Below are 14063 nucleotides of genomic sequence, written 5' to 3' on the forward strand. Positions count from 1 at the left end.
TTTGCTTATAAATGAATGGAGAGTATCATGCTGAGTAAAATGAGTCAGAAGAAGAGGAACAGACAGAATGATTACACTCATTTGTGGGATATAAAATAAAACATAGAATGATACTAATACACCAGGACAGTAGAAACAAGGGCTAGGAGGATTGGTCCACAGTTAGAAGCCTAGAGCTTCCAACCTAGTGCTTCTCCCAAATGTCGAGGGGAAGGCAGTTGAGATAGAAAAGGGACCATTATGACAATGAGAGTTGGAAATGATCACTCTAGACAAGGACTGACAAACATGATAACCTCTTAGTATCTGTATTGCAAACTATAATGTCCAAAAGAAGAGAGAGAGAGAAAGAGAGAGAGAGAGAGAGAGAGAGAGAGAGAGAGAGAAAGAGAGAGAAAGTGCCTGCCAGAGTCCGTCCTTAGGTGTGGCAGGAGGGATACTGGGCACATTGGTGGTGGGAAATGAACACTGGTGAGGGAAGGGTGATGGAGCATTCTATGACTGAAACCCGATCATGAACAGGTTTGTAACTATAACACACAGTGATTCAATTAAAAAAGAAAAGAAAACAACTTCTTTCTGCCTCCTGGGTAAACTTCTTTATTAGTCCCAAGCTGTGCAGTAATGCCTGATGGATCACTGTCTTGGATCTTTTGAAGAAAAGGTTGGGTATCTTTTCTTGTAAAAATATAGGCATATCTTCTCCACCAAATATTTGCATCTTCCTATTTATTCTGTTTCCCATTTTCTTCTTCCCTAAACCACTGAATCACTGCCACCAGTTCCACTTTCTGGGCTGAGAAATATGGTGTTTGCCTCATCTTCATAGTGGATCCCTAATAGGCCCCTCTTAAATTCCAATTCATTACTTTTAAGAATTGAAACAAGTTAGAGAAGTGTTTTCATTATCTATCAGCCCTAATGAAGTCAGAAAGCTCTAATTGCCATCCCAATTCATTGGAGTGCTTCCTTCATGTGTAAATTAGTAAAGACAAAGACTATTTTATTTGCATCTTGATTAATTAATTGGTGTAAATGGCAGCATCTTTAAGTATTCTTCCTATTTTTGTAAACAAATTTCCAGTTTTTCTTTTTGTTTTTGTTCATGAGGTAAAAATATCCAGTCCTTAATTTTGTGTTGGTTAAAAAACAAGAGGAATTTTTGTAGAGGAATTTTGGAAGGAAAGCTAACAAGTTTATTTCCACATTTAAGGAGATATACTCTAATTTGATTTTGTAAATTCTATCTTGTACCCATTTTAATTCAAATTTCTTTTTTTTTTATAATTTATTTATTTTTAATTAGAGAATCACCGTGAGGGTACAGTTACAGATTTATACACTTTTGTGCTTATACTTCCCTCATACAAAGTTCGGGAACCCATCCCTTCACCAGTGCCCATTCTCCACCACCCGTAAACCCAGCGTCCCTCCCACCCTCCCCAATCCCATCTCCCCCCCACCCCACCCTGCCACTGTGGCAGGGCATTCCCTTCTGTTCTCTCTCTCTAATTAGCTCTTGTGGTTTGCAATAAAGGTGTTGAGTGGCCGCTGTGCTCAGTCTCTAGCCCTCATTCAGCCCGCAACTCCCTTCCCCCACATGGCCTTCGAATACAATGTAGTTGGTGATCGCTTCTCTGAGTTGCCCTTTCCCCGGAACGTGAGGCCAGCCTCGAAGCCATGGGGTCAACCTCCTGACACTTATTTCTACAGTTCTTGGGTATTAGTCTCCCACTCTGATATTCTATATACCATAGATGAGTGCAGTCTTTCTATGTCTGTCTCTCTCTTTCTGACTCATTTCACTCAGCATGAAACTTTTCATGCCCATCCACTTAACTACAAAATTCTTGACTTCCTTTTTTCTAACAGCTGCATAGTATTCCATTGTATAGATGTACCAAAGTTTCCTCAACCAGTCATCCGTTTTGGGGCATTCGGGTTTTTTCCAGATTCTGGCTATTGTAAACAGTGCTGCGATGAACATACATGTGCAGATGTTGTTTCGATTGTACCTTTTTGCCTCTCTGGGATATATTCCCAGCAGTGGTATTGCTGGGTCAAATAAGAATTCAATATCTAATTTTTTGAGAATCGTCCAAATTGTTTTCCAGAAGGGCTGAACCAGTCGGCATTCCCACCAGCAGTGAAGAAGGGTCCCTTTCTCCCCACATCCTCTCCAACAGCGGTTGCTTTTGTTCTTTTGGATGTGTGCTAGTCTCTGTGGTGTGAGGTGGTATCTCATGGTTGTTTTGATCTGCATCTCTCTGATGATTAGTGATGCAGAGCACTTTTTCATGTGCCTATTGGCCATTCGTATTTCTTCCTTGGTAAAGTTTCTGTTCATTTCTTCGCCCGATTTTTTGATGGGGTTGGATGTTTTCTTCTTGTAGAATTCAACCAGTGCTTTATATACCATTGATATCAACCCCTTATCTGATGGGTATTGTGTAAATATCCTTTCCCATTCTGTGGATAGTCTTTGTATTCTGGTCACTGTATCTCTTGCGGTGCAGAAGCTTTTTAGTTTAATGTAGTCCCATTTGTTGATCTCTGTTTTTACTAGATTGCTTAGTTCCGTGTCACCTTTGAAGATACCTTTATCTTAAATATCCTGGAGGGTTTTGCCGACCTTGTCTTCAATGTATCTTATGGTTTGTGGTCTAATGTTGAGGTCTTTAATCCATTTTGATCTGACTTTTGTGCATGGTGTCAGGTCAAGGTCTAAACACATTTTTTTGCATGTGGTTGTCCAGTTGTGCCAGCACCATTTGTTAAAGAGGCTTTCCTTGCTCCACTTCACATCTCTTGCTCCCTTATCAAAGATTAGATGATCATACATTTGGGGTTGTGTGTAGGGATATTCCACCCTGTTCCATTGGTCTACGGCTCTGCCTTTATTCCAGTACCATGCTGTTTTAATTGTTACTGCTTTGTAGTAAAGTTTGAGGTTGGGGAGGGTGATGCCTCCCATCATCTTTTTCCCAAGAATTGTTTTAGCTATCCTTGGACGTTTGTTATTCCATATGAATTTTAGGATTGCTTGATCCATTTCTTTGAAGAATGTCATGGGTATACTTATAGGGATCGCATTGAATCTGTATAATGCTTTAGGGAGTATTGCCATTTTGACAACATTGATTCTCCCTATCCACGAGCAGGGTATATGTTTCCATTTCCTCATGTCCTCTTTGATTTCATGGAGTAGCGTTTTGTAGTTTTCTTTGTAAAGGTCTTTTACTTCCTTGGTTAAGCTGATTCCGAGGTACTTGATTTTCTGGGGCACGATTGTGAATGGGATTGCTTTTTTCATGTCCCTTTCCTCTGCCTCATTGTTTGCATATATGAAGGCCATGGATTTTGGGGTATTGATTTTGTAGCCTGCAACTTTACTGTATAAGTCTATTGTTTCTAAGAGTTTCTTAGTAGAGGTTTTAGGCTTCTCTAGATATAGTATCATGTCGTCTGCAAATAGTGAGAGTTTGATTTCTTCCTTTCCTATCTGGATGCCCTTAATCTCTTTTTCTTGTCTAATAGCTATTGCAAGTACTTCCAGTACTATATTGAAGAGGAGTGGTGAGAGTGGGCATCCTTGTCTTGTGCCCGATCTCAGAGGAAAGGCCCTTAGTTTTTCCCCGTTGAGGATAATGCTTGCCGTAGGCTTGTGATAGATGGCTTCGACTATCTTGAGGAAAGTTCCTCCAAACCCCATTTTGGCGAGGGTTTTCATCATGAAAGGATGTTGGATCTTATCAAATGCTTTCTCTGCATCTATTGATATGATCATATGGTTTTTATCTTTACTTTTGTTGATATGGTGGATTATGTTGATTGATTTCGGAATGTTAAACCATCCTTGCATCCCCGGGATGAATCCCACTTGGTCGTGATGTATGATCTTTTTGATGAGTTGTTGGATCCTATTTGCTAGTATTTTGTTGAGGATCTTCGCATCAGTGTTCATCAGGGAAATTGGTCTGTAATTTTCATTCTTAGTGGTGTCTTTGTTTGCTTTTGGTATTAGGGAGATATGTGCTTCATAGAAACTGTTTGGGAGAGTTCCTGTTTTTTCAATTTCCTGGAAAAGTTTGAGGAAAACAGGCAATAGGTCTTCTTTAAATGTTTGGAAGAATTCGCCAGTGAAACCATCTGGGCCTGGGCTTTTGTTTTTGGGGAGGTTTTTGATTACAGTTTCAATTTCCTTAACATTGATGGGTCTATTCAGGTATTCCAGGTCTTCTTTCTTCAGTGTTGGGAGATTGTAGGAATCAAGGAATCCATCCATTTCTTTTAGGTTCTCCTTTTTTGTGGCATAAAGACCTTCAAAGTAGTCTCTAATGATCTTTTGAATCTCACTGGTTTCTGTTATGATGTCCCCCTTTTCATTTCTGATTCGATTTATTAGAGTTTTCTCTCTTTCTTTCTTTGTGAGTCTTGCTAGCGGTTTATCAATCTTATTTATTTTCTCAAAGAACCAACTCTTTGTTTCATTGATCTTTCGGATTGTTTTTTTGGTTTCGATGTCATTCATTTCTGCTCTAATTTTTATTATTTCTTTCCTTCGGTCTGGTTTGGAGTCCTTTTTCTGGTCCTTTTCTAAGGTCTTGAGTCGTGAAGTCAAGCTATCTATGTGGGTCCTTTCTTCCTTCCTGAGGAATGCTTGGAGAGCTATAAATTTTCCCCTTAAAACGGCTTTAGCTGCGTCCCATAGGTTTTGGTAGCTCGTGTCTTCATTCTCATTTGTTTCTAAGTATCTTTTGATTTCTTCCTTGATTTCCTTCCTGACCCACTCATTGTTCAACATTGAATTGTTTAATTTCCAGGTGTTTGATTTGATTTTCCGTGTTTGTGAGTGGTTAGCTTCTATCTTCAGCGCATCATGGTCTGAAAAGATGGTTGATACAATTTCTATTTTTCCGATTCTATTGAGGTATGTTCTGGGGCCCAGTACATGGTCTATTTTAGAAAATGTTCCATGTGCACTGGAAAAGAATGTGTATTCTTTCTTTTTGGGGTGTAAGGCCCTGTATAGGTCTATTAGGCCTCTCTCTTCAATTTCTTCTTTCAGAGTCAGTGTTTCCTTGTTGAGTTTTGTTCTTGTGGATCTATCTAGAGGCGATAAGGCCGTATTGAAGTCTCCGACTACAATTGTGCTGTTAGTGATGTCCTCTTTGAAGTCTGTTAGGAGTTGTTTTAAATATTTAGCCGGTCGTTTGTTAGGAGCATATACGTTTAAGAGTGTGATTTCTTCCTGTTGTACATATCCCTTGATAAACAGAAAATGACCTTTGCTGTCCCTTTTGATCTTTTTCATCCTGAAATCTATGTTGTCGGATACCAGGATGGCCACTCCAGCTTTTTTAAGGGGGTTGTTTGCTTGGAGGATTGTTTTCCATCCTTTGACTTTGAGTCTATGTTTACTCTGTTTGTTCAGGTGTGTTTCTTGCAGGCAACAGAATGTTGGGTTTAATTTCCGGATCCATTTGGCCACTCTGTGTCTCTTGATAGGTGCATTTAGGCCATTGACATTGAGAGAGATTATTGTGATGTGGTTTTGTGTCATCTTTCTGTGGGATTTGTTGTTCTTATGGGGCTCCTCCTTGTCTTACAGTAGCCCCTTTAGACCTTCTTTCAAGATTGGTTTTGAGTCTATGAAGGACCTGAGCTGTTGTTTATCCGAGAAGTAGTGTATGGTTCCGTCGAGTTTGAGTGAGAGTTTAGCCGGATAAAGTATTCTTGGTGAGGCATTCATTTCGTTGAGTTTTTTCACTATGTCCCACCATTGTCTTCGGGCTCGGAGGGTTTCTTCTGACAGATCGGCCGTAAATCTGAGGGGTGCTCCTTTGTATGTGATTTCCTTCCTTGACCTTGCTGCCTGCAGAATTGTGTCTCTATCCATGGTATCCGTCATTCTGACTATGATATGCCTTGGGGTCTTTTTATTCGGGTCTCTTTTTGCTGGTACTCTTCGGACTCCTTGTATCTGGATGCCTGCCTTCTCCAGCTCTGGGAATTTCTTAGCAATGATATCTTTGACTGTGTTTTTTTCATTGGGGTTGCTTTCCTGCGGTTCTGGTACTCCAATGATTCTTATGTTGTTCCTCTTGAAGTCATCCGCCAGGGCTCTGATTCGCTCTATAGCCATTTTGAGGTCTTTGGCCATGATTTGTTGTTGTCTATAAGCTTTCTGCAGCTCATCTTCCAGATCACTGATTCTGTCTTCGGCTGTAGTCATTCTACTGTTGAGGGCATCTAGTGAGATTTTTAATTCATCTACTGATTCCTTTATTTGTGTGACTTCCGTTCGTAGGTTTGAAATCTCTGCTCTCATTTCTTCATGCATTTTATTGGTAGACCGTTCCAGTGCTTCATTCATCTCCTCCCTTAACTTATTGGATGTCTGTTCCATGGTTGCTTGGAGTAGGTCGACTCTCCTCCAGATTTCCTCTCTGAATTTTTTATCTGAGAGGTCGTAGATGTGAGTAGCCCCTGTTGATGTTTCTGGAATCTTTTCTTCTCCCTCTCTTGGCGGAGGGGATTTTCGCTGCTTCTTCATATTGTCACGGAAGTATAGAGTTGGCACCTGGTAGTTATTTATTCCTCTTCCATTTTGTGGAAAGAAGGGGCTCCGATTGTGCTAAACTTCCCTTTTTCCCTGATAGCTTTTATACTGTCAGCCTAAGCTACTGGGTATTTTGCGTAAGTGTTTGAGATCGCAAAAGTGAATTTTCAAAGGAATGCACGGTACCGATTGAGCTGAGGTAGGAAAGAATAACTGTGGCCGCGTAAGCGGCCGCAGCTCCGAAAATAGGCCACGCCCACTTTGAGACCACGCCCACTAAGACACAGGCCACGCCCCCAGTGTCTTCCTGTTGATGGGGGGACGGGAGGGCGTGGCCGAGGGATGGTCCTCGTACCTGAAGGACGTGCGCAATTACAAGCCGGTTCGGGAGATGGGGTGCGCAGGGAGGGCAGGGAGTGGCTTCAGAAATTCGGGGGTCGCAGACGGCAGCGGGAAGGGGGAGTGGGAGGGCGTGGCCAAGGGATGGTCCTCGTACCTGAAGGACGTGCGCAGTTACAAGCTGGTTCGGGAGACGGGGTGCGCAGGGCGGGCAGAGAGTGGCTTCAGAAATTTGGGGGACGCAGACGGCAGCGGGAAGGGGGAGCGGGAGGGCGTGGCCGAGGGATGGTCCTCGTACCTGAAGGACGTGCCTTAATTCAAATTTCTTAAGTGGGAATTCCCACAATAGTTCAGATCCAATTTATATCTCTATTTCTAAAAGTTGTTTAAGGTGTTTAAGTTATCAATATAAGCTGTACCTTCTTGTGGCACAATGATATTTCTATTTATTAAATGGCCAAAATATAGAATTGGATATTCCTTCTGGATTTTATCAGAAACTAGCCAAAGACCTGTCTGAGCCAACTGATCTTTTAATACTGGAATACCAGTTAGAAGGTAATCATCAGTTTGGGTGACTATCAAGATATCATTCATATAATGACATAACATAAACACACTCCTGTAAGCCAAGACTAAATGTGAGGCTGTTTAATATTACTTGAGGCCTAACTGTAGGCCTGAAATGATTTTAGGGCCTAATGATTTTAGGGCTAATGATAAAGAAGAGCATTATCACGTTGACTGATAAAGGTCAAACATACAGACTATACAGTTTAAACCACAATATCATGTTTGCTTGGTTCTATTAGTTTTATGTGAAAGAAAACTTGATTATTTGTTTCATATTTTTAAAATTTGGTGGCAGGAGGGATACTTCAGACATTGGTGGTGGGAAATGTACTCTGTGGAGGGACGGGTGTTGGAACATTGTATGACTGAAACCCGATCATGAAAGATTTGTAACTGTGTCTGTCCTGGTGATTCAATAAAGATAAATAAATAAATAAATAAATAAATAAATAAATAAATAAATAAATAAATAAATAAAAAGGCCCAGTTTCTTTTGAAAGAGAATCAGTATTGCATTTATTCTAACTATTTCAAATCATAAATTATCTAGGCCAGATATTCTAACACTTCCAAAGAGAAACAAAACAAACAAGTACACTTACAGAAAAACACCCTTGATCTTTTACTAAACGTTTAGATAGCAGCATAAGAAAACACTTAAATTTCCAAAGCTGATAAACACAAGAAGCCTTCTTTGATGGCTTCTGTGCCTCTGTTATTTGTAACACAGCCTAACTTCTCATTAAAGCCAGCTGAGATCAACATTCCATCTCAGAAACCAAACCTTTCAGTCTAATACTAGTCTAACAAGATCCAAAAGTACCTAAATTTTTTTAAATTGTTGGGTTGCGTATCCTCTGATCTCTAGTGATGATACATGTTTCTCAGGTCTGTTGGGGTCTCAGCAGCCAGCCCGAGACCCTGGCCAAATCCCCTACCCTTAGAAGCAGGAGCAGGCTCCCTTCACCGGAGCCTAAGGCCCCGTGCCAGCACTCCACCCAGAAAGGTGCCCTTGGTTGAGGAGGTAATGGAATGAAACCTGAAAGTCACCACTTGTTGGAGATAACATACCTGACCTTGAGAAGCGGGGAACATAAATCATTAGCTAACATCTGTAGAGGGCACAGCAAAGTGTTTATGCCAAGAGTTGATAACCAGGTGTTCACAGTATCCAAACTACCCTAAAATTTTTATATAAATATCAATGTGTGACAGCTAATAAAATGAGAGTTTTTTGACCTTCAACTCTTCCCCCTCTGCGTGGTTCTTTCTCGGTGGTGGAGGTGGGGTGGCCGAGGTTCGCAGAGGGCTGGGCCGAGGCTTCTCCCCCTCCCACTCCCTCTCTCATCGGGAGTAAGTCCGGTGGCTTGGGGGCTCATACTCCAGTTTTCTGGGGTCTACTGGCCAGGACCCTGATAAGGCCTAAGAATTTGTTTTACTTCTGATTTCAGCCTGGCTCTAATATTCCGGTGTTACACACACACACACACACACACACACACACACAGACAAATTGACTCCAGAGGGGTAGCTGCCCACCCCCAACTCAAGACCCCCCAACACACACACATACAAGCTCAATTGGGCCCTACAGTGAAATAAATAGTGCTCTCCCACTCCTCAAAGCTCACTGCTTAGTTTTTTCTGGCTCATGATGGGAATTTCCACAACAAAGAAAATACAAATTAGAATTTGCACTCTAGTGTTCACAGTAATATTATTTCTCATAGCCAAATATATGAAATCCACCTTAATACTTATTGACAGATTCTTCATAACAGATTGTAGTAAATACACTTAATGAAATACTATACCACCATAAAAAAAGATAAAATTGTGCCTTATTCAACAATATGGCTAAATCTGGAGGTCAACAAGTTAAGTGAACTAAGGGAAAGGCAACTTTGGATAATTTCATTCACATAAAATATATACACTACAAAGAACAAAACAAGCCTCTGAATTCTGACTTCAGAAATAAAATGGGTTCAGGAAGGTAGGAAAAAATGGAGAAGATCCAGTGGTCTATAGGGAGGCTCACTAATACTTTGGTAGCAGGTATGTGTATAACATATACCTGAAAATTTGTGATCTTGAAATCATAGAACTCATATTTGAGTAGAAGTTTCTCTGTAAGACTCTCAGAATGTCAAAGCATCATATAACAGAGAAAATTTAGGGCCTGAGTGATAGTGCAAGGGCTAAGATACTTGCTTTGCATGCAATCATTCCTGGATATGCCCCCAAATCTTGTCAGGAGTGATCCCAAAGAACATAGCCAGGAATAATCCCTGATACGTTTGGGTGTGAGCCCCCAAACTACAAAAATATATGAAAGAGATTAGTTGAAAAATAAAGGACTGGATCAATAGTACAGCAGATAGGGCAGTTGCCTTGTACACAGCTGACCTGAGTTCAATCGCTGGCACATCATATGGACCTCCGAATCTACCAGGAGTGATGCCTGAGCACAGAGCCAGGAGAAAACCTTGAACACTGGCAGATGTAGTCCAATAAATAAGAAAACAAAAAAAAAACACAAAGAAAAGAAGAGAAAAAAATGAGAGATATTTTCAAAGCCATCTACCACGAACCTATGGTAAACATTATCATCAGTGGGGAAAAACTAAGGGCCTTTCCTCTAAGATCAGGGACAAGACAAGGATGCCCAGTCTCACTACTTCTCTTTAATATAGTACTGGAAGTATTAGCAATAGCCATTAGACAAGAAAAAGATTTTAAGTCATTCAGATAGGAAAGGAAGAAGTCAAGCTCTCACTATTAGCAGACGATATGATACTATATCTAAAGAAGCTTAAAAGCTCTAGTAAAAAACTCTTAGAAACCATTGACCTGTACAGTAAAGTCGCAAGCTATAAAATCAATGCCCAGAAATCCATGGCTTTCCTATATGCAAACAATGAGATAGAGAAAAGGGACATGAAAAAAAGCAATCCCGTTCACAATCGTGCCCCACAAAATCAAAAACTTTGGAATCAGCTTAACTACAGAAGAAAAGGACCTCTCCAAAGAAAAGTATAAAATGCTGCTCCATGAAATAAAAGAGGACATGAGGAAATGGAAACATATCCCTTTCTCATGGATAGGGAGAATCAACATTGTCAAAATGGCAATACTCCCCAAAGCATTATACAGATTTAACGTGATCCCTATAAGGATACCCATGACATTCTTCAAAGAAATGGATCAAGCAATCCTGAAATTTATATGGAACAATAAACGCCCACGGATAGCTAAAACAATTCTTGGTAAAAAGATGATGGAAGGCATCACCCTCCCCATCCTTAAACTTTACTACAAAGTGGTAACAATTAAAACAGCATGGAACTGGAACAAAGGCAGAGCCGCAGACCAATGGAACAGAGCGAATATCCCTACACACAACCCCAGATGTATGATCATCTAATCTTTGATAAGGGGGCAAGAAATGTGAAGTGAAGCAAGGAAACTCTCTTCAACAAATGGTGCTGGCATAACTGGACAACCACATGCAAAGGAATGAACTTAGACCTTGACCTGACACCATGCACAAAAATCAGATCAAAATGGATTAAAGACCTCAACATCAGACCACATCCATAAGGTACCTCAAAGACAGGGTTGGCAAAACCCTTCACGATATTGAAGCTAAAGTTATCTTCAAAGATGACACGGAACTAAGCAATCAAGTAGAAACAGAGATAAACAAATGAGACTATATTAAACTAAAAAGCTTCTGCACCACAAAAGACACAGTGACCAGAATTCAAAGGCAATCTACAGAATGGGAAAGGATATTCACCCAATACCCATCTGATAAAGGGTTGATATCAAGGGTATATAAAGCACTGGTTGAACTCCACAAGAAGAAATATCCAACCCCATCAGAAAATGGGTCGAAGAAATGAACAGAAAGTTTTCCAAGGAAGAGATATGAATGGCCAAAAGGCACATGGAAAAATGCTCTGCATCACTAATCAATAGGGAGACGCAAATCAAAAGAACCATGAGATACCACCTCACACCACAGAGAATGGCACACATCCAAAAGAACAAAAGCAACTGCTGTTGGAGAGGATGTGGGGAGAAAGGGACCCTTTTACACTGCTGGTGGAATGCTGAATGGTCCAGCCACTTTGGAAAACAATATGGACGCTTCTCAAAAAATTAGAAATTGAGCTTCCATTTGATCCAGCAATACCACTTCTGGGAATATATCCTGGAGAAACAAAAAGGTATAGTCGAAATGACATCTGCCCTTATATGTTCATCGCGGCACTGTTTACAACAGCCAGAATCTGGAAAAAACCCGAGTGCCCGAGAACAGACGACTGGTTAAAGAAACTTTGGTACATCTATACAATGGAATACTATGCAGCTGTTAGAAAGGATTAAGTCATGAACTTGGCATTTAAGTGGATCAACATGGAAAGCATCATGCTAAGTGAAATGAGCCAGAAAGAGAGGGACAGGCATAGAAAGATTGCACTCATCTGTGGAATATGGAACAACAGAGTATGAGACTAATACCTAAGAATGGTAGTATATAATACCAGGAGGTTTGGTCCATGTCTTGGAAGCTTGTGGAGAGCCTCCACAGGACCGAGTGCTTCGTAAACAACACCTGTTCTTGTTAATTTCACCATGCTTTGAAAACAGGATGTCCTGTCACCCCCACAAGGTGTAAGAAAACAGGATGTCCTGTCACGCCCACAAGGTGTAACTAGCCTATCAGCTGCAGCCACTTGGGCGTAAACAGGCAGCGCGAGAGGTATATAATGAGGGAAGCTGCCTAGCTAGTGGGTTCCCCTCTGGTTCCTCTTCCTTCGTCCTTCATCCATCCTTCCTTCATCCTCTTTTCTGTTTGCATGAGATGGTCTCTTAATAAATCGCTGTAAGAAGAGTCTCCAGGTTGCGTGTTATTTTACAGCTGGCGTTCCTGGGTGGGCCCGAACTACCAACTAAAGGTAAAAATAAGGTAAGAGTTCGGTGCACCCCACTCTAGAAAGTGAGCGGGAGACCAGGATTCTTTTTTAGTGTGCTGTGGATTAGGATCCGAACAGCAATCCCCCACTAAGATGGGGCAGATTCTGGGCCTTTTCAAAATCTTTCATATTTTCTCAAGCCGGACTGAAGAGGGCAAGTCATTTATGGATTTGATTCAGTCTCTATCCCGCAGAATAGGAGACCTGGAACTCTACATTTCCAGAGAACAACTCCGGTCCTGCCTTAAAGTAGTTTATGAGGTTAACCCATGGTTCCCAGACGAAGGAACTCTAGAAAGCAAGATTTGGAGACAAGTTAGGAAAAATGTCTATAAGGCATCTAAGAAAGGGACTGAGATCCCCGTGGAATTCTGGACTACATGGGAGATTGTTAATTCTATTCTCCTATTTTTGAATAGTGCAATTGATGTGGAGAACATTAGGAATAATACGGCCTCAGGTCCTCCCACACCTAAGCCTCAAAAAGGTTGTCATAGTCTGAATATTTCTCAGACTGATTACTATAGCTCCACGTCCAGTGCATCAGATGAAAGTGATGCAGATTATGAGTCTGCTACTGCCTTCTCATATTCTGAGTCCGAGGTGTCTCGTACGGGCCTACATCTCCGTACTGTAGGGAGTATCTTGCATACTGGAGTAAAAAGGCGTACTGGGTACCTCAAGATTTTCACGTGGTTGCTAAGACATGCTTAAGCCGTTCTCAGTACTTGGAATGGAGAATGTGGCTCAGCAAGGAGGCCAAGGCAAAGCTTCAAGGCCTAGGCCATGCTGGACAAAACTTTTCAGGGATTGAGTTGACTTGTGAGATGTTAACTGGTGAAGGGAAATGGCGCGACCCAGAAAGGCAAGTCACCTTGCCTCATGCTGTTCTTGCTCATGTCCATGAAATCGTCCTGCATGCATGGGAGAAGGTTGATACAGAAGCAGAATTTAAGGAAAGTTTTACGAAGATTTTCCAGAGAGCCTCAGAACCTTATGTAGATTTCATAGGAAGGTTGATGAAAGCCATTGAAATGCAGGTTAAGGATAAGGCAACTCAGGAGCTGTTGATTAAACTATTGGACTTTGAAAATGGTAATAAAAATTGCCAGGCCATTCTGGGCCCTATTAAGGAGAAGGAAGACTTATTTGGGTATTTGGAAGCATGCAGGAATGTTGGCTCTGCTAAACATAAGGTACAGGTCTATGCCTTACAGAGACAAGCTCAAAAAAGATGTTTTAATTGTGGAAAACCAGGCCACTGTAGTAGAGATTGCAATGCGCCCCCAAGCCATGCTACGAGAGCACGTCCTGGGCCCTGTCCCAGGTGTAAGAAGGGAAACCACTGGGCCAGAGACTGCAGAGCCAGACTTGCACCTCCTGGGCCCTGTCCCCGGTGTAAGAGGGGAAATCATTGGGCCAGAGATTGTCGCTTTAATTTTGATGTAGTGGGTGACCCCAACTCGGGACACCTGCAAGGGGACCAGCCCCAGGCCCCACAAAATCAGGAGATGTTCCCAGTTTCAGCCCCTTTTCGCAGTGTGGAGTTTCAGAGCTCCAATCAGTATAATCGCTGCAGCCAGGGACGGCGGGAAGCGCAGCCT

Source organism: Sorex araneus, chromosome 11 (assembly GCF_027595985.1).
Source record: "Sorex araneus isolate mSorAra2 chromosome 11, mSorAra2.pri, whole genome shotgun sequence".
Taxonomy (NCBI): Eukaryota; Metazoa; Chordata; class Mammalia; order Eulipotyphla; family Soricidae; genus Sorex; species Sorex araneus.